The sequence below is a fragment of the Bidens hawaiensis genome, unplaced genomic scaffold (assembly GCF_021521415.1).
Source record: "Bidens hawaiensis isolate Kalapana, Puna unplaced genomic scaffold, B.hawaiensis_p1.1 tig00003126_1, whole genome shotgun sequence".
NCBI classification, from domain to species: domain Eukaryota; kingdom Viridiplantae; phylum Streptophyta; class Magnoliopsida; order Asterales; family Asteraceae; genus Bidens; species Bidens hawaiensis.
In genome coordinates, this window is record NW_027491168.1 from 2652018 (window position 1) to 2675130 (window position 23113).

Consider the following 23113-nt stretch of genomic DNA (forward strand, 5'->3'; position numbering starts at 1 on the left):
ATGTTTTATATTATTATTAATGTAATGTTTTAAATTATTTAAAAAAAATAAAAAAAAAATCCAATCAAGCCCCGGATTACCTGGACCACTACACCCTCTGGGGCTTGATCCTGGGGCTTGATCCTGTGCCACGTCACCGCCTACGTGTCGTAAATATATTGGATCACTTGGGCTTGGATCAAGCCCCGCTACCCTTAGCCTAAAGGGTGTTTGGGTAAGCTTCTTAAAATTGTTTTTTTGCTTATTTGCTTTTCGAAAAGCAAATAAGTAAATAAGTATGTTTGGGTAACATAGAATCACTTTTAAGTTTTGCTATTTGTTATGGGTTAAAATATGATTTTTAAAAGCAAAAATTTCAAGCTTTTTGATGATACTTTTGCTTTTAGCATAACCAATTACATAAATATCTACATCTGCGTCAACAGACTTTCATTACTCATCATCAACAACTACTCTCTGTAACTCTCATTACTTTACCAACAACCTTTCATTACTCATCACCAACTACAAATATTCATTACTCACTATTACCAGCCTCAAAAAAAAAAAAAAAGGAAACCATAGAAGGGAACCTGAGAAGACGAGAAGAGGGTTTCAAACTATTCCAACGCCGGCGACTCTCTGACCTACACCTCCGACGGCCTGTTATCTCCGACGAGGTATGCTTGTTTCTCTCTCTCTGTTTTTTTTATTGAGATTGCGGTTTGCTATTATTTTGATATGTTGTAGTTTATTATTGTTCATGAAATTTTGGTTAAAATCTTGGGTTGAAAAATTGTCATGGACGACATAGTAGTTTATTTGGTTATCAAAATAGTGTGGTTATTCTGGTTTATTGTCTTGGTTATCATATTATGTGGTTTGTATTTGTATGCATAGAATATGGATAACTAAAACTCTTATTTGGTTATTTTGAAATTGTGATAAAGTGTTATCAGATCATGAATGAAAACCAACCTAATGATGTTGATTGTGAAACATCATATATATATATATACACACACATATACTAGCTTTTAGTCCGCGGGTTTAGTATTTTTTTTAATATTATTTTGAATATAATTTGTTATATTAATTAAAATTGCTAACAATAGTGTTTTTAAAGTGCAATTTGCAATATATAACATTCGATCCACCTAACGTTACATTGCATTGAAAATAAGAAAAATAAAGAAGATGCCAATATCACATTTTGACTTACACGACTCTGAGTTCAACACATAGAAATAAAAACACAACTCATCTTCTTTTGCTTATAAACCTTAATCACAAAAAGATTAAAAATGCAGCAAAAAGACCAAGCATTGCGTGTAGAAGGCTACTGACTTATATATAAGACCAAAGTGCTTCAAAGTATAAATATATTCAAATTACCAAAAATAAGGCTAAATGTGCTACTTTTATTTAATTATTTTATGAAATCACAATGAACTGAAACTATTCATTTAATGCAACTATATCCTCCTGGCTGCACGAAGACCAACCTTTTGGCCATGTAATGCATCACGATGGACCGTATAGCCATGACCAATATGTTAATGGTTATCATTAGCATGAGGATCCTTAACCGAGTTCATAGCCACACCGTGAATGCAGTTATACACCATTTCGCCCTCCATAATACTTTAACATGCAAATAAAGACCCCATAATATAATGGTTGGGCTAAACTAAATTGCCTTTCAGGTTAAAATGGCCCAAATCCCAAAACAACACAATATCAATTTAAGTGAGCATAAAAATTATAATCTTTCATTAAAATTGTAAATTTTTGATATAACCATGAAGAGTATTAAATGCATATTTAGTACTTCTTTTGGGTAAGGTACGTCTAAATATTTTTTTAGCTTGCATTATATATTTTAGAATAGGTTTTATTTCACTTATATTTTATTCAACTTATATAACGGCTCAAACCGTGAAACCAAGTCATTAGTAATAATTCGGTTCTTATATTTCAATTGTTCGGTTTTGGTTTTTGATAGCCAAAAACTGTTACTAATGGTTTTTTTTTACTGTTTCAGCTAGAACCGGACTGTGAACACCTCTAATAAGTATGACTCATACTTATTAGAGGTGTTTAAATTTAATTGGAATAATTATTGATATTACATTTATATTATATTGGTAAAAATTTTCATTTTATTTTTTATTTGGGTCGGTATCAAACTTTCATGGGGTCGTCTCGAAATTTCACAAGGATCGGGATCAAAATTTCATAGGGGTCTTCAGGAGTAAAAAAAATAGTTAAAAAAAACTTTGAAATTTCAAATCAAGCATGTAGGAAGTGGAGCACCCCTCTAGACTCTGATATGAATTTTAATTGTTCTGTTGCAATTTTGACTCATATATAAAAGATACAAATTTCAAAATACCTAATCATACACACATAACGTCAATATAAGAATGCCAAAATAATGGATTATTTGCCGATACATACCTAACTAAACTTTACTCCGGTTTCTTCACTTGCTGGTCTACTTGCAGTTATCGGTTGATTCAGGTTCAATATCTGTGCTAGCCATTATATATTTGTGATTTCAAAATTGAGATGTCTTCCATAAATTCCCCCTGGTCCAATTAGTTATATTTGCAGCCATAAACAAATTGTTTTCAAATTAATGCATCGACTACAGCATTATTCAATGATGCAACGCCTTGCTGGATCACGAATAATAACTACTAACAAATATACACCGCCCTATGTGTTGTATCTAGACTGTCAATCATAGTAAACCTAGGACTAAACAACATGTGCCTCAAGAGTATGATCTAATGAGGCTAAATGTCACACCCCGTTAAGCGATTTGCGGAAGCGTAAAACGGAAATGCAACAGATACAACTGGTATCAAATACATTGTTCATAAAGTAACATTATTAACTAATTTACAATATATCACATCGTTCTAATCTCTTTTACAAACTAGGTGATATAATCAAACCGGTTCTTCAATTACTTTACTTCTAACTCAAATGCCCACGACATCAATCATCAGTCAGACACGTAACGCACAGGAAATTACTTCTCATATCTGATTACCTGAAAAGCATGTTAAAATAGGTCAACTACGAATAGTTGGTGAGTTTCATAAGTTTAACAAAATCAGTTCTGCGTACCACACAGTCATAGTTTGTATGTACGCGCGTATGTAAAAATATGTATTTACGTTTGTATAAATATGTACAGCCATATCCTTGTGTGTGCATATGCACACATGTAAGTTTATAATATAAATTCGAAATTTTGGTAAAATCGTGATTGTTTGTTCGTACTACCTGTTTCCAATTTCCGTGTTTAACCAACCACTGTGGACCCCCTTCCTCCCACAACGGTTCCACATAAACTCAACCACTGTGGCCCCCCTTCCGCCCACAACGGTTCCGCGTTAACATCAACCACTGTGGTCCCCCTTCCACCCACAATGATTCCACGTAAACTCAAACATTATATAGTGTACACGCAAATAATTAGTATATTCTACACATAGTATTTCCTACGGCTAATCACATAGCATGTATATAGACACATATACACATATAGTATTTATCACGTATCACCAAATACTGTGGCTCCCCATCCGCCCACAATACGCATAATCACATTATTTTCTTAACATTCATGTCATAATCAAGTTAGTTCGTTTAATAAGTTGCAGCAGAACTTGGCTCATAGGCCATACTCAACTTTAGTTTATAAGTTGCAGCAGAACTTGGCTCATAGGCCATACTCAACTTTAGTTTAGTAAGTTGCAGCAGAACTTGGCTCATAGGCCATACTCAACTTTAGTTTATAAGTTGCAGCAGAACTTGGCTCATAGGCCATACTCAACTTTAGTTTATTACTATTGTGGGCGGAAGATTGTGGCCCCCCTTCCGCCCACAATAGCCCCATAATCATCACAGACCACGTTATCCCCATGGCCATTACAGACCACGTTGTTTCCCAAATTGGTTATGTTTAACATTACATAATGTGTTTGTATAAACATGCTGTCACGTGTAATTTCATTATGTTTTGCAATTCGTATTAACTCCACTCAATATATCAATCAACGATAATAATCATCTTTCATCAGCACGTAGTCAATCATTATGTTTGTAGGGACTTTTCATATATAAATGTTCAGATATTTTATATCCTGAACCGTTTTCAGATAGATAATGTGTATAAACATGCTTTCCACCCCAAAAGTTCGTAAAATCTTTTAAAGAGTGGGGTCATGAAACTCACAGTTTCGTAGGCACTCAGTGCGAGGTCAGCTCGGGGTTCGTTTTCCTTGCTATCATTTAGTCCCTATAGTCCATATTATAATAATATTAATATTTTAATATTATTATAATCTCAGTACTAAACTGGGCTGTATAACTAATCTGGGTATAGCTGGAACGCCTAGAAAGTGGTAATAGGCTTAGGTTGTGATGTTGTTTAATGTCTAATACTTAAAACTGAACTTGGCTCAGATTCTCGTTTTCCCAGCTGGGCCAAGTTGTTCGTTTACGCGATCAGAAAACAGTTATGGGAAAATAAGCTTGGGTAAATGTATTGGTTAATAAAATGATTAAGTTATAAAGAAGGATCACATACTGGGGTACCGGATTAGCCTCGGGGCCCGTTTCCGTTTATTCAGTTTGATTTAAGAAGAAACGCGCACAATCTATCCGGATTGTCCAGGTTTCTCATAGAAAAGTTCGTTTTCACTTAATTAGTCCAAACATATGATTTTTGATCACTCTTGGTGTTTTGATTTTCCCGCAGGTTCACTAGCCGCGAACTTGCCGGTTGTTATAAAAACTGAATTTGTTTAATATTCAGATTAGCATAATTAATTAACCGTTAATCATTAAATTATGAAAATTTAACCACTTATCAATTAAAATATGTAGATTTTTATAAAAATATTTATGGAATTATTTACTGATTTGTTAATTTAAAAAATTTATTTTGTTAGCTATATTTCGCCTGAAAATCGTCCGTTTACCTCAAACAATTTCCAAAAATTCCACAAAAATTCCTGAATACTCAAATCATGTCCCAAAACAATCTATATCAATTCCAGAATGTAAAAAGCTTGTTCAATATTCTTTTCGACCCAAATTCGGCTATAAAAATTCACACGAACGCATATACACAAAACACCTTTAGACTTCTACAAATGATCCCAAAATTCATATGTGATCAAAATACATCAAATCTGAGTTCCCAGAAAATTTTCATAATTTTTAAAATATTTTAACTATTTTTCCCAAATAATTGTCCCAATTCGGTAATAAATTCGCCAAATATTCTCGGATGGTCGAAAAATTACCAAATTTAAACAGGGACTTATTGACATGGTCCCTGATGTTCCTGCAAAATTTCAAGGCCTAACAATATGCACATCACAACCTTAACCTAAACAGCCCGTAATCGAGTAAATCAGCATTACCTTCGCGGTTTTGGTTCGTTTTCGCTCTCTTAATCCAATTTTCGGGTTCTTGTGCTTCTATATAAGCTAGGTACAGGTCCTATATCATAAACCAAGCAATTTTTCATCAACATAACAGCCCTTAACTTAGGGTTTCGGCTAGTGCACAAAAACGAACTTTTAAAACGTAAAAACGCCGTTTAAACCCTTTCAACCGTGTTTATGGACAAAAAAACTATCAAAACAGGTTCCTTACCGTGTTTATGATCAAAACATGTTTATGGACCATTTTTAGGATTTTTACACGGTTAGGAATGATTTTTAGTAACCAAGACATGTTTTTATGGTATTAAACGACTTTAAACAAGTACAAAAGCTACTTATTTAAGCTCCTTACCTTAGGGTTTGAAGGTTTTGTGGCTGGAGCAGAACTTGTGTCCAGAATTCTCATGAAAAAGATATCACAAAATATCTTAGAACTTGTTTAAATATGAAAAGGGTTTAAGGGGGGGGGGGGGGGAAGTCTTCTTTGGCGGGCTGGGCTCGTTGGGTCCCCTTTTGGGCCTATTTGGCCCACTTTTCTCGATTTACGTACCCGAACGTGAAATGCCGAGTCCAAATTTATTTCGGGTTCGGTTTCTGGCGACAAAAATATATCGGGTGCGACAAACGGAGCGAAAACGAATGTTTTTCGGCTAGTTTTGTGTAAAATTATAAAAACATACTACACGTTTGTAAAAATCGAAAATATTTTCACGGATCACTTAAAACATTTCAAATAAGTGTTTGGTAAGTCTTTTTCGGCTTAACGGATGATGCAATGCTTGGTTTGTAACTATCTTTCGCGTTTAAGTCTATAGCGGGTAGTTAAACGAGCATGTTTTCGTTTAACTTGTTTGCTATCGAACTAAGGCCATATTACTAATATTTTAGCTTGCATAGATCGTATATCACTTATAGATGGCACCCCGGGATATCCGGACCATAACCAGACCCGTTTGGTTATTCGTTTGTTCGTTACGCAATAAGCGGTTAAACGCTTATTCGAGTTTGTAAGTACTAAGGTGTACTCGGTTTTGCCACGGATGTCACACTAAAGTTACAAAAGGATTTAGACTTAAAACAAACCACCAAAAAGAAACCTTGTAGGAGATTCTTGAGGACTCGGATCCGAATCTTGAGGGTTTACCTTCACTTTAAGAACTGTTTGCCCGATTTATTTTCTAATAAAATCAATAATCTTTGAGTCAACCGGGTACCCCGAGGCATACTAAAATAACCGTTAATAAATGCAAATTTAAAAAAATAAATAAAAGTAAAATATGTTTATGCATATAAAATTAATACGAATATAGTAAGGTAAAGTAAATAAAATATGGTAAAAACAATATTAAATAAATCATTGATTGACAATACGACACAAGTTCTCAAACTTTAACTTCAATTATTGATGTAACTCAAGAGAATTTTTTTTTCAAAAAGTCCACATACAAAACAACAAACAAAATGGAGCAGACGTGAAAAACTTGATTATTTTTCCATTATTGACACCATTCATTCATTGTTCCTATTCTTGAATAGTTTGATTCAGATCATAATTTTCAATTTTCATCTTCTTAAGCAAGCAATTGACCATGCATTTGAGTTCATCCCTTAGCAATCATACATGTTTCTCAAGATATTTTTTACCCATTATAAAAACAAGCATTGCCTAAACATACAGCTCAGATGATCCTTTTCAACCCATATATGTTCGGTAACCCCAAACTAACCTTTTTTTCCCATACTCTCAACCCAAAGCAGACATCACCACCAGAAGTACCGCGTAAACTACTAACCGACGTTGTCGATTTTTTTTGACATCAACCGTCGCCTTCGTCACTGCTATAGCAACCACCACCATCCACCGTCTCTGCCTCCATAACATCTCCGTTCCTCTGTCCGGCCTCATAGAAGTGGAAGGAATCACCGCCACTGCTACTCGTTTTTCGGCAACACCATTGTACCCAACAAAGCCGTAACCACCGCCGTCATCACCATCATTAAATGGCGCCACCGTCACCGCCATAAGCCACCTCTGTCGCACCCAACATCGTCGCTTACCACCATTGCTACAACTGATTTGGGACCTCTGTAGGCAATTACTTCTGCCATTGACATCTCAACAATTGTTTGCGTGTGTGTATAAGAGATAACACCAGTGCCAACTCTTAACCATAATTTATTTGATAACACCATAATAATATGCATTAATAAAATATATTGGACATGATTATTAGTTGAAACAGTGCATGTTTTAGTTGTTAAAAATGTGGCTGCTAACAAACAGGCCAGGGGTTCCATCCTCATGTTGACAAACATTATAACAAAACAGGTTTTAATGCAAATCAAGCTTATGGTTAACTAGGAAAAATAAAAAGAAGAAAGAAAGAAACACTTTGCTTTATAACTCATCTTAAGTCATGGGTTCAAGCCATTTACCGGTGTTCATTTTCAATACTATTGACAATTTTGTAAGTAGTTGACCTAAGTGTCTTTATTACTAAAAGTGTGTTGAGGATGCATACATGAATACTTAGATGACATAAATATACACAATTTTATTAAGGGAACGATAAGTTATTAAAAAAATTTATTTACCATTTTGATGGCTGTTATGCTTAAAATTATTACTTCAGAAATTTTATGCGCTTATAAATATGCATATACTTTAAAAGAGAGTGTTTGATTAATCTAGATAAGTGAGATTTATTTAGTATAAATATGTAAAAAGAATCTCAGATTATAAAAATGAAAATGCTGGCGGATACGAGAGCCCAACTTAACATTTAGCAATTACATACATCCGAACACAACCTTATGTATGTATGTGACCGTGATGTAGGTTGATTAAAAGAGTAGAGCATATATCTTATAATATATGTAGATGACCACTTAATCAGCAAACAAGGTACAGATCCTTACCCCTCTCCTTTGTTATCTGTTTCAATTATGATAAACCCCGATGACTAAACCTGGAACTCTTAACGTCTTTGGCTATCCTTTCGTTTCATGTTTTTACGATTATTTTGTTTTTTCACTGCAACAGGACCTTTGAAACCAATATGTTCCAGGGAAGTAATATGAACTTCGAACATCATGAGAAACGGAACTTGATAACATATCCGAGTGTGGTGGATACGCTGCATCACTTCTTATATATAAGCACTCGGCTATCTTATCAAAGTACCGTTAACCAAGAGGTGCGGGCTTCATGTTACGCTTAGTTTTCCGATATGTTATACTTTAGTCAATAATATGTTAATTGTCTGTTACATTTTAACAAAAACAAGCACGCGGTAGATTTAAATTTATTTTGCTCATTACCGCATGTTCCGAGACTGAATTTTTAAATGCTTCAAAATATATAATTTTATGCTCTGTTACCCTAAGTGCTACGCTTCTCGTGGAGTGTCCCACGAGCATGTTGTTGTGGCACCGACAACATGTACTCCTTCCGTGACGGAGATATTAGTTCACGGCGTCCCTAGGTACAGGTGTGGTACAAAGCTACTAGGAGGCGTATGGATCGATCCTAGCTCTGTTTCAGTTTCTGGGAATGGATGTAGGTGTGCCAACCTGCCCCATTCTATGTGATTGGTATACAGGAATGGCCCCCTATATATCGTCGCCTTTGTTCTGTTACTATTTGGCTCAAGGGTACATCCGTATAATATGAATTATCTGTTACTGTTTAAACTATCTGTTATTGTTATGAATTATTTGTTACCGTTATGAATCATCCGCTACTGTTCTGAATTAGTTGTTACTATGCGAACTCAAAAGTTATTGTGTTGACTTATCTGAAAGTGTTTCGGCTAATTGGTTTACGCAAACCGTTTTATTAATTGTGTATTGTTTATCGAAATTGTTTTATTATTACTGAAAACTGTTTTGCTATCGCCATCGTAAACTATTTTTAAACTTACTATTTTCATCGAAAACGTTTTAATACTCGATCCTATTATTCCGAACTGGGCATTCGGCTCATTCCGTAAATTTTTCCCTCAAACAGGTTCATAGGTTACTTTGGGCGGGATGGAGAGAGTGAAATAAACATTAGGATGCTTATGAAGATTGCTAAGTAGTGGAATTGTGCCTTCTGTCTCTGTATACCTCTGTATATTGTGACACGTAAGCGCTTTCTGGGTTGGGGTGTTACCATTATGGTATCAGAGCTTAGGCTCTTTCCTGTAGAAAACTTAAACATGTTAATTACGTCTGTGAGGAATGGATAGATTAGTACTTAGGTATGTCAGGATTTTGATAAGTTAAGATTTAGGCAGATGTCTTTTCTTATCCATCTCCGTTGTTCTTAACCGCGTGTTCCTACTAGTAGATATTTTTCTACCATTATTTCTATAACAACCACCGTTAAGCTGTCACCGAACCTCAATCCCTTTGGTGAATATTTGACAACCTTCGATTCTACAAACTGCGTTTGTGTAATAATAAAGAATGAAGTTTTCATGTTTTAACAATTTGTTTTGAAAGTGAAACTAATTCCTGATTTAATGAAGCACTGCATTAATATAAATTAATGCCATTGGCTCACCAATTTAAAACACTCTCAACAAGACAAGGGTAGCATGTTCGAAACCTCTAGCTAGCGCTTTTACTAATATTTTGAAAACCCTACCAGCTTAATAAGTAAAAATAAATTTGCTTAGGTATCCGCTTCACAGAAGAATATATACTATTAGTGCTATTAAAAATAAATAACTTAATATATATATAAAAAATTTTATATATAACATACTAAAATAATTATGTTGGCATATAATATAAGTAATGCAAACATATTAACTAATTAATATTGATAAAACAATACATATAACAAAATAAGTAATGATACAAACATAGAAATAAGCTAGGAGGCTTTGATTGATTGACAAAATATTATTAGTCAAAGACTTTTAAAGCACTTTTCTTTTTTTGTATGCAAACAAAATAGTATAGTCATGTAGAGATGACCATTCATACACACCATTCATTTTTCATCATTCCTTCTAGAGCACCATGCTTACCATAGAACCCTCTTTACACAATTCCTTTAACTAGCTAGATATTTTTCAATTCATCATCTCTAAATAGCTAGAACCGCCGATTGAAAAAAAAAATAACCATTCCTCAATTGTGACTCAGGAAGCTTTTGATTCGTATCATCTCTGGCGCCTAAATATATTTCTGACAACCATCTTACAAATTACCGGAAACCCATAATACGTTATCGGATATCATCACCATTTATGAAATAAGTACCAAAAGAACAAATCCCAACCATATGTCATTAGAAAACACTCTACCATTGTTCCGTTCATTTTTTTTTTCGACAACACCACCCGGCACTGACGCCCTTTCGGCAATCATCGTCATACGTCACTACCATGATGCACATCACCACGACACGCACACTGTTTTTCGTTATAAAAATATTTTAATAACTAGATCTCTTATTTAAATGTTTCATTAAAAGTTAGTTATATAAACATGTTTAAATGTTTTTATCATCTACCGTTATAGATATCAATACTGATATTGTTACCATTTACTGATACTGCTTTGATTTATAGTTACTGTATGCGTTAGCATTTAATAGTACTATCTTTCTTAACGTTTTATCCACAACAATGTTAGCACCATTTACATAAGTATTTTACTAAACTTTCACCATTTCCATTTTCATACCGGCCGCGGTAACTGTTTACACCATCGTATGTCGTAATTTTGGTTCATAGTCATTTAGCCATAATCGTTTTACTTACTGCTATTTAAGCATAAATATGTTACTACGTTTTAAACCATAATTATTTTACTATCGTAATTATTTTGTCTTTGTCTCCGTACACCTTGATTGTTTTACACTGTGTATTGAAATGCTTTCATAAATAAGATTAATACGAGATGTATAATATTTCTTATTTGAATACATACATTTTATAAGTCATCGTTCACTATCATAATCGACTAAGGCATTTCTGAATCTTATATTGTTACCGTTTTGAATAATAATTTTGTAATACTTATGGCAATAATAATGATAGCATTACCAATTCGTATAATGACAATAATAACTAGTTTAAAGTTCACATATATATATACACACATATACATGTTAAAATATTGCTCGAGTTAATAAATGCTCGTTTAACAAAACTAGTTACAAAGAGCAGCCAATAAATTGTGGAAAAATACTTTACTATTCTTTTAAACAAGTATTTTAATATATATATATATATATATATTCTATCTTAAATGTGAATTTCCTATTTAAATTCTTAATCGTGAAATTAAAATCAGAATATACTGGTTAATGTATCTTGTTTCTAGTCAATTATGAGCCACATGTTGAATTTCTGGAGCCTCTACTGAACTTTTGAACACCCTGCTAAACTTTTGTACCCCTGTTGAACTTCTGAACCCTTGCCAAACTTGTTGTAATCCCCATAAATAAACCCCTCTAGAACTCCCCATATATAAACTTTTTCTTGTCTTGTCTTTAAGACCAATGAATTATTTTACAAAGCTTCTTTAAACTTTTGACTTTCAAACTTTAAGAATTCAATCGCAAGAACTGGAATTTTCAGACATCATGCTATTATACTTCATTTATATCGTTTAAGACATCAATTTAATTATTTCTCTCTAAAATTCCCACTTTTGTTAGCTAAATAAGACTTTGAAATTTAAATGAATATGCCATAATGCATTTTTTTTTATTATTAACAACACACTCGAACTAAAATTATGGAGGGCGACACATGACCAACCTCATTAATTGCAAATTTTAGTTAGTGCATCTAAATGCTTTCATAAAAAAAATGAAGTTATTTTGATACTTAAGTTAGGGAGAATAATTTGAAAACAAGGTTTAAACGTCATGAAGTCAATTTTGGGTAGATATAAGAAGATACCCATTAGTTTTCTTTGAAGCATATGGGCACCTTCGACGTTACATCTTGTTGGATTTGATTGACTTAGTGTTGTACTATTTTTGACTGATGTTTCTAACACGTCACCTCTGAAATCCTGATTTGCCTATTAGGAAACCTAACCTCGTACGCCTCTTGGGATTAATTATAGGCTTAGAATTCATAGGTTAATCTTGTAAAGGTGTGATACATTCTTAGCTTTGACTAAAAATATCTCAATAGTTGAGTTGTCTATAATTATCCTCATGTGTTTCTGAGGGAAACAACCAAGAATTGTGTTAATATGTGAGATAGAATTCATCGTAGAACCTCTATTTGACTAAATAAGTCATTAAGATGCATTATAGGAGTACCGTTAGGACACAATTGTAAAGTAAGTGACAATTATGGTCCGGAACATAATTGTGAATTGCTTTTACAAGGGTGTGCTTATGGGATTTATATTATGCATATTAGTGTCCATCTGAATGTTATGTTCTGATTCTTTTGCCCGTTAAGACTTTGTGGGAGGACCATCAGGGCATAACTGTAAAGTAATTGAAAATTGTGGTCTAGAACATAATTATGAATTATGTGTCTAGATGTGTGCTTTTGGGAATCCTATGTGTAGATTAGTTCCGATTGAGTTATAAAACCTTTAGTCCGAGTAACTGTGAACCTTGTCTTTGATTGATGTTAAATCAACAATTATATCGGTTACTATTCTCGGACTTATGTGTATGTCTTTGAACCATGACTACTTTGTTATCTAATATGTTCACCGTCAGTTTTCATGAAACGTTAAGATGCATTATGGAAGAAACATTAGGGCACGTCTGTGACGCAATTGACAATTATGCTCACAAACATAACTGTCATTTTCAGGTACAAATGTGCGCTTATGGTATTCCTATTATTTGGATTGTTGTTTGCCTTGTATTTATGTTGTACCAGCATTTCTGTTACCTTTAAAAAGATCCGTATCCCGACCACAAATTTCTATGACGAAATTTCTTTTTAAGAGGGTAATGGTTGAAATAACCGTTAATAAATGAAAAGTTAAAAAAATAAATAAAAGTAAAATATGTTTATGCATATATAATTAATACGAATATAGTAAGGTAAAGTAAATAAAATATGGTAAAAACAATATTAAATAAATCATTGATTGACAATACGACACAAGTTCTCAAACTTCAACTTCAATTATTGATGTAACTCAAGAGAATTTTTTTTTTCAAAAAGTCCACATAGAAAACAACAAACAAAATGAAGCAGACGTGAAAAACTTGATTACTTTTCCATTATTGACACCATTCATTTATTGTTCCTATTCTTGAATAATTTGATTCAGATCATAACTTTCATCTTCTTAAGCAAGCAATTGACAGGTGTGCCAACCTGCCCCATTCTATGTGATTGGTATACAGGAATGGCCCCTGTATATCGTCACCTTTGTTCTGTTACTATTTGGCTCAAGGGTACATCCGTATAATATGAATTATCTGTTACTGTTTAAACTATCTGTTATTGTTATGAATTATTTGTTACCGTTATGAATCATCCGCTACTGTTCTGAATTAGTTGTTACTATGTGAACTCAAAAGTTATTGTGTTGACTTATCTGAAAGTGTTTCGGCTAACTGGTTTACGCAAACCGTTTTATTAATTGTGTATTGTTTATCGAAATTGTTTTATTATTACTGAAAACTGTTTTGCTATCGCCATCGTAAACTATTTTTAAACTTACTATTTTCACCGAAAACGTTTTAATACTCGATCCTATTATTCCGAACTGGGCATTCGGCTCATTCCGTAAATTTTTCCCTCAAACAGATTCATAGGTTACTTTGGGCGGGATGGAGAGAGTGAAATAAACATTAGGATGCTTATGAAGATTGCTAAGTAGTGGAATTGTGCCTTCTGTCTCTGTATACCTCTGTATATTGTGACACGTAAGCGCTTTCTGGGTTGGGGTGTTACACATACGGACATAAAACGTATTTACAACTTGCCATCCCGTGTTGCCACCTCAGGCCTCGTGACCTGTAGGCTATTTTCACGAAAAATACGTGTCACGCCAGATAAAAGGCCGACTCTATCCGTTGTGCATAATTCCAACTTCAAACACTACACAAAAACATCAATTATAGTCAATGGCATATCCAGGATTTAAATGGTTAAAATATTTTTTTACTTTTTATTTTTATTTTTGTACCTCGGATACTCTTCTTTCAATTGCTGCCTCAACGCATTGGATCACTCGTTGCCTCTCGGCTTCTGATTTCAAAGGCGAACCATCTATATGTCTAATGCAGTATTCCTGTAAATATGAATATTATACCGTTAGGCGTTAACTAACCGAAAATACATTAAAAGACCGAAAAGACCCAAAAATCATTAACGAACCTGGTACGCATTCGGTCCCTCTGCATCAACATTCCTGTGAAAAACGACATATTCCAGATCGGTTAACGTGCAAATGTTGTCGAACAATAGTTTAAGTCTATCTTTACATCTAACAGTGACAACCGAGCAATCTTTATCAAACCAATTGACCACATTCACATCAGGCCTTTGCGGTTCGAATCCGTCTAAACCCGAATAGTTTTTTTCATAATCATAGCCCCGGTCCTCGAGCATCATCTGGTGCAGCCGTCTCTCGGTGTGGACCGCACCTAGCGAAACCATGGTCTTGGCTTCCCAAGCCTTGTTGCTGCCTTTAAGCACATTGCAAAGCATTTAGTTTATTACAGAAAGTCGTTCGGGGTCAGTAATGGCTAACCCCAACTCCTCATCGGTCACTTGGACTATAAACACGGCACGGGTGTTGTGGGTCCGCACCTCGGCATTTAGCATGTTACATTTTAAATGTGTGAGGACCGCACACACTTCCGATAGTTACCCTGGTGGCTTGGTTATGATTAACTCGATTACGGGTCGATCGGACCCGACCTACTTAATTGCACCAGTAAAGCTGGTTTCCGAGCCAAGAACCTGAAATCAAGATATGAAGCTATGAACTAATGAACCCAACATGTGAAGACTTGTACAGTACAACTACATGATGCATAGTTACAGTTTTTCATATTTGGGATAAAATCTAAGTATCTAAGTTTAATACTAAACATTAAACAGAAATACAGAATCTTTACCTTTTGAATGTAATCCAAGATTCCTTCATCTGTGATTTTGTTCCCTTCATGATCAGTAACATTGAAGACTATTGAAACACAAGAATGTTGACCGGTAATCCAAGATCTTTACCTTTCAATTTCTATAAGAACTTTGTACTGATACAACCCGCAAAATTTGCCACCTTGTATCAAAATCGCCACCAACAACCATCACACCAGTGACCATAGTTCCATAAAACATTTAATATGAATAAATATCAATGCAAAATATAAGCATTATAGAGTTCAAATTAATAAATGTATACCTTCATTAGATGTTTCAATTGCTTGCTTCAATTAAAAGTGATCATTAAAAAAAACACTCCGGCCTTCAATAGCAAGCATAACTATGATTCTCAATTCGAACTTAAAACAAACAAAATGAAAGTTATGTCACCAAAAATCAAACAATTAAGTTACCTAAACTAAACCAAAGTACCAAATAAAAAAATAAAGAAGAAATACGGTAATAAAGTGCAACAAATCGTACCTAATAGCAGTGGCCTAAGACTTTCAAACTTCACAAACTTCGCCTATGGCTTTGGTTTTTGTCGCCAGCTTTAGCATTTGCACATAAATTGTGAATGCTTTAGTATCCGCATAAATCATTCAGAGAATTCGCCTAATAGTGACGACCGTTTCAGATACCCATTAGGGTCGAACGTTTGTCTAAACCGATCACGAACAACTCGTCGGTTTATTTAAATTAAATAAGCCATAACATTTAAAGCTAATCCAAATAACTAACAAAAATATTCAATGTAGCAAATCACTTTATCTACCTTCCCATGTCTCACAGCAAGGCTCATTGTGTTACACTTAAAACATCTAATAACAAACTTGTCACATGCTCATGCCTAATAAACATAAACACAGCCTTACACAGAACATTTAGCTTAAACATGACTTAATTTCACAATACTGTTACTACAGTGTGCAATCCAGATCAAAACAAACAAAATAAATGCATTGTAGGAGATTCATCAACATATCATATAATTCTATGTATATCACAGCTTTAATGAACAGAAAATGAGTCAACTTGAGAACAAAAATGAACAATTTAAAGGAATATAAATATGTTAATAATATAAAACTTGATATTAGTCAAAATCTTAACCTGTGCGGTTGAATTTCATAATTCTATTTGGAATCACATAACACGGAATCGAAGTAATATTTTTCGTCTTCAAACCCCAGCCTCGTTTTGTAACCCAATCAAGAACACCAGATTAGGGTTTCGTCAACTACCTCTATTTTGTTCCAATTGAACATCTTGTAATCATGGTATGATTGAAGATGGTTTTGATAAGAATCTAGAATTATGGCGTCGAGGAAAGGGTGGGGTTTGATAGGATTTGTGAAAAATCTAATGTGAAGAGGATGGACAACGTGAAGTGATAATTTGTTTGACCCGATTAAACCCATCAGACCCGTGACTCGCGAATTTTAAAGCTTAAACGGGTTGAAACCGGGTTAAATCAATGAGAGCTCACCGTTTACAAATCAAGCAAATCTGGTGACTCCAAAAAAGGGGGGAGCGACCGGAGCGCGACAACTAGGATTTTAGAGTTTTCTTTTATATATATACTAGATTTTATCCCCCGTATTACGGTGGTTGTTTTACATTATTCGTTTTTAATATTTATATATGTATATTTGGATTTTAATTTTATTTATTGTAAGAAAGTTAATAATTAATATACTTGAGGTTTGATGATGAAATGGTTTCACAAATAAATAATATGCTATAATCCGGTTTAAAAGCTATCTGGGTTTGGTGATACCCATTACCCGTTTATTTTCTTTATTATAAAATTGTTTCTTAATTATAAATAATATTTTTTTTAAAAATAAAATAGGATATTAATTTTTAGTATATTCCTATTTTATAGGATTTTCATATCAAAAATTTGATGAGATTATTTTTTAATATAATGAGATGTTATAACCCGTTTAAGAGCTATCTGGGTTTGGTGAGACCTTTACACGTGAATTCAGGTCAAATGCGTGAGAAACCTTCATTTACAAATAAAGTAATCTGATGGCTGGCTTGAGAGAATGGTTGTTTTACATTTTTCATTTTTTAATAATTATTTTTTGGATTTTAATTTTCTTTATTGTAAGAAAGTTAATAATATACTTAGGGTTTGATGATGAAAGACTTTCATAAATAAATGATATGTTATAACCCGGTTAAAAGTTATCTGGATTTGGTGACCCATGACCTGCTTATGTTTTTTACTATAAAATTTTTTATTAATTATAAATAATATCTTTTTTTTATATTGGATATTAAATTTTAGTATATTCATATTTTGTAGGATTTTCATATCAAATAATTGGTTAGATTAATTTTTAATTTAATGAGATGTTATAACTCGTTTAAGAGCTATCTGGTTTTGGTAAGACCCATACCCATGAATTTGGATTAAATTAATGAGAGACATTCATTTAAAAATCAAAAAATCTGATGGCTTCCAGAAAATGGAGAGCGACCACATCGCGATATATAGAATTTTTGGGTTTTTGTAAATAAATATATATATATATATATATATAGAGAGAGAGAGAGAGAGAGAGAGACTTTAGATCAAAATACAAATGAAATTAACGTAATGTAACATCCTCGTTTTGCTTGAAAAATAAATAAAATATTTCGGTTTCATTTTAGTTGACGTGTCGAGAGACGTTAATTAAATTAATTAAATAACATGTAGGGAATGGATAGGATAAGGTTAGCAAGATTAATGGAATTAACACAATTATAGGCCTAAAAGCCTCTGGGTTTTGCCTATTTAAACCCCTAAACCTAATTCTATCTTATCCTCATTATTTCATCATCATCCCCAATCATTTTACACACACCCCTACACTGAAACACCAACCTCCTGAATACAAAGCATTCTTGAAATCCACTTTCATCCGTTCAACTGATCAAGTTTATAATATTATAACCATTTTCATTTCGTTTTCCTTTCTTTATCGAAAATAAACAAACGAACAACTGAAGGTTAAAAACGAGCTGAACCATTTCTTTTAGCAATAAATAGTAATAATAAGGATTGACAAATACAAGTAAGGATTAAATAGTGCAACCGGGCTTCAATGAGACCCGGATCTCGAGCAGTCAGTAGCCGGAAACCCGAGCCAGAGCCGTAATGCACATAACTTCGCACCGCTAAACCATAAGAATCCTTCAACTAACTCTCTTAGCCGCAAGATCCAAGCCGTAAGGAACCGAACCCAAAAACCTTACCGTCTCCGGTGAACGAAAGACCTGCACGAGACCCGAGGTGGACCCAAACAGCCAAAATGAGGCCCGGATCGGAGTTCCAGCGAATAGAGAGAGCCGCACGAAACCATTTCGCGCGAATCGAAACCTACGCGAAGCGAAACTATGGCATGCGAAATCTTTGATGCGAAATCTCTTAAGCGAAAAACTTGTATGCGAAATCCATATGCGAGACTCTTGGATTCGCAGCCGTTGAGTGTCGCCGGAAAAGGAAAGAAGGCCGGAGGTGGTGTAAGGGCAGCGGTGCTTGTCGTGGACATGAAAGAAGAGAAGGAGGAGATAGGAAAATGGAGGAGTGGGTGGGGAATGCTTTTATATAATAATAATAATAATAATAATAATAATAACTCTTATTAATAATACTAATAATAAAAGTAAAAGTAATAACAATAATAATAATAAATGTCGTTAAGAATGCAAACTAATCAAGACGATTCGTTAATAAAATAAAGTTAAGCGCATTAAATTAACATGAGCGGTTAAGTATGGTTACATGTTGGTTCGGTTAACTTAAAATTTAATCCCCGTTAACTTAAGAAATGAATGACAAGAAATTATAGAGGATTAATACGTGTACCTTATTAAACAGTTAGCCGCGCACAGCTCAGGAAGGGAATTACTACTAACGGTGAACGTAATAGGATCCAGGTGAGTTCTAGCCCCTTTTTCTATGACGTGTTTTTCGGGGCTGTGTGCGTACTCCTATATGATAGTTGAAACGCTTATCCTAAGTGATAAGTGTAAGATACGTGAATGATTGTGCATTGAATGATATTATTATATAATGTTTATGTGATAGAATGTGTGTGTATATACATATATGTATATTATATATACATGAGATAGGTAAATTATGTACGTACGATAATGAAAGTATAAATGAACGTGTGGATATAAATATGTATATTATATATACATGAGACAGGTAAAGTATGCACGTACGATAATAAGTGTATAAAATGAGCGTATGGATAGTTGACGGGACACGTATGGTTGTATGGTTATTCGAGGCAAAGGGACCAGACCCTAATAATATATGAGATTGTGATAGAAGGGACCGGACCCTAATAATATCTGAGATAGTAGGGACCAGACCCTGATAATATATGAGATTAGAGGGACCAGACCCTATTAATATCTGGGATAGAAGGGACCAGACCCTTGCAAATATCTGAGATTGAGGGACTAGACCCTAATAATATCCGAGATAGTAGAAGTAGCATAGTTTACGGTATACCTTAGGAAAGTAGTAAAGAAGGTGTGTAAATATGTACGTATGTACGTAAAGAGTATATGAATGAGTTATAGCAAGTAAAGTATGAAATATGTATCTTCGGACGCGTATAAGTATGGACGTGAATGTATTGTATGTTAATTGATTAACTAGAACTCACTTAGCGTAGCTGACTTTTAGTATGCACGCAGGTGAGTAGGATGATACAAGTGGCTTGAGGGAGACACGTGGCAAATAAAGGAAGACTGACATCGAAGAAAAGAAGAGACACGTGTTATTTATGTTTATGTTTAAGACTTACGTCATTTCTGTCTAAGACAAATACTTATGTTATGTAAGAATGATTGACGTTTATGTTCCGCGAAATGTTTTAATTAACTCTGATTTACGAATTATGTGAATGAGTAAGTCCAACTAGCGAGAAATTAGGGCACCCGGGTCGGGGGCCTTACATGTGCTAAACGTGAGAATCAAGTAGAGTAATTATATATACAAGTAGAGTAATTATGTAATTACATCATAGAGTAATTACGTAATTACTCTATGGTATAATTACATAATTACTCTACTTGTATATATAATTACTTTACTTGATTCTCATGTTTAGCACGTTAATTTCATTTGTACGTTAACCCTCCCCTATATATATATATAAACCAAAAGTTGTCTGGAGTAATGATACATTCATGGAGTTTGTCAATGCTTGGTTAAATGAATGTATAAAAGGGAATAGACCCAGTACTACCTTCAATAAGGTTGGATGGGAGAATTTAGGAAAAACCGTGAAGGAAAGAACGGCCTTAGGTAAACAAACAACTTAGAAACAAATGGGACAGCATGAAAAAGGATTGGAAGCTGTATGATCGCTTAATGAGGCTTGAAACTATCGATGGGACGAGAAGCTTAATCGATGCATCGCCTGAGTGGTGGGAGGAGAAAATAAAGGTAAAATCTAATATTATTAAATAAGTTGTAATTATGATTATGGCTGTTCATGGTTCGGTTTCAAACCGTGAACCCCCCAAATTGGTTATCGATTTGGTTTCACGATTGGTTTTTTACCTAACTTTCGATCGGTCGGTTTCAATATTTCAAACCGTAACGAATGGTTTGGCTTACGGTTTATACTAAAAACCAACTGTATAATACCGGACCGGACCATAAGAATTTTATATATTAAAGTTTTGAAATACTTCAAATAAATATATTAGACATCTAGACATGATTAAAATTACTGTTTTAACTTTAGTTAAGCTGAAACAAATCAAAAGTAAGCTAAATTTAGGAACCAATGTGTTTTTAAACATCAGCTTTGCAACATAGTAATTCTTATATTTTCTATAATCCTTATAAATTGTTTATAAATGCAAATTATAGGTGGATAAAGAGTTTGCTAAATTTGGAACACAAATTTGGAGATATACGAGATGCATTATGGTCCTTTGTTTCGGGATTCTGTTGCCGTTGGAGATCAAGCTATGACTCCTTTACAGTTTCAAAACAATATCAATCCAAGCAATTATCGATGTGAGGAAAATATAGAGGGCAAAGGAGATAGTGATGAAAATAATTTTGGTGATGATATGCATATTTTTCCTAGTTTCGGTGAAAGTAGTTTGAGTAAGAGGAAGAAGAATGCTGCCAACAATCGTTCAACCAAGAAAAAGGAACTCACTAAAATGTAATTCTCATTTAATCATCGACGTCATTGCATACACCCACGAGAGAGAACTATCTAACTGAATGTACAAAAATACAGGAGACGAAATAGAAGAAAAATGCACATATTATCAGTATTTTATAACACTTCTTCTCAGATTTATTTTCACTAACTATACACTGTTAACAACACACTTCAGAATGATGTTAATTATGCACTTTAGGACTTATAAACTAATACAACTTAATCAGTTAGCTGCCTTATTAAAAATCTTACTAAGAAAACCTAGTGGGACAAATTTTATAAACGTGTTGTTTTACATGTAAAATCTTAAAGAACTGGTGTTTTACATGTAAAATGTTAATGAGATTTGTTGTTTTATGTGTAAAATGTTAATGAAAAGTGTTATTTTACATGTAAAATCTTAAAAAAAAAACCGTTGTTTTACATGCAAAATGTTAATATGATTTGTTGTTTTACATTTTAAATGGTATTGAAAAGTGTTATTTTACATGTAAAATATAAATTTTTTTATGTAAAAGTTAATGAATTGTTGTTTTTATATGTAAAATGTTAATGAGATTTGTTTTTTATATGTGTAAATTAATGGAAGTTATAATTTGCCCCCTCCTCCCAGCTAGAAAAAAAAACCTAAACCCCTAAAAGATAAACTAAACCTGAAAGCTAAACTGAGATTTTTTTTAGAACGGGAGATGCTAGATATATATTTTTGTTTTTTTTACTTTTTTTTTATAATTTTTTTGTTTTTTCTTTTTTATAATTTTTTTAATTATATTTCTGAATTTTTTTAGGGTTTTTTTTTTAATTTACAAAAATGATGTGATTTAGATGATTGAGGGTGTATCATAAGGATGTGGGGAAATGATCAAGGGTTGGAAGGGTGTTCCTCGGCTCTCCACTTTTTTGAAGTTTCCTTTTGAACCCAACTCTCTCTCTCTCTCTCTCTCTATATATACACACACACACACACACACACACACACACACACACACACACACACACATACTAGTAGGAGACCCGCGCGATGCGGAGGATCAATACTGTTTAGAGTCAGTTGATATAACTCTTGTGGTTCGTAATAAAAAGAATGCATATATAACTATAAGTGATTATAAGCAAAATATGTACACATAAGCACAAATACATACGAACGTCCATATACTTATGATACACCTTTTTCAGAAACAAACACATGTCATATGAATAATACACACATCCATATATAATAAACATACATACAGTTATACACTTGCATCTCCAACTTTGACCATTTTGAATTCGACTCACATTTGTGACTTCATAGTGAGACATCCCAAAAAACAGGTGGTCGCACCATTAAGTCCCAAAACAAACTGCTCAATAGATCCTTAAC

General features: G+C 33.7%; 1 pseudogene; it reads right to left on the bottom strand.

The window, feature by feature from the left end:
- Positions 1-6464: 6464 nt before the first annotated feature.
- Positions 6465-15718, bottom strand: LOC143622372 (ACT domain-containing protein ACR4-like; annotated as a pseudogene).
- Between the last annotated feature and the right edge of the window lie 7395 nt (positions 15719-23113).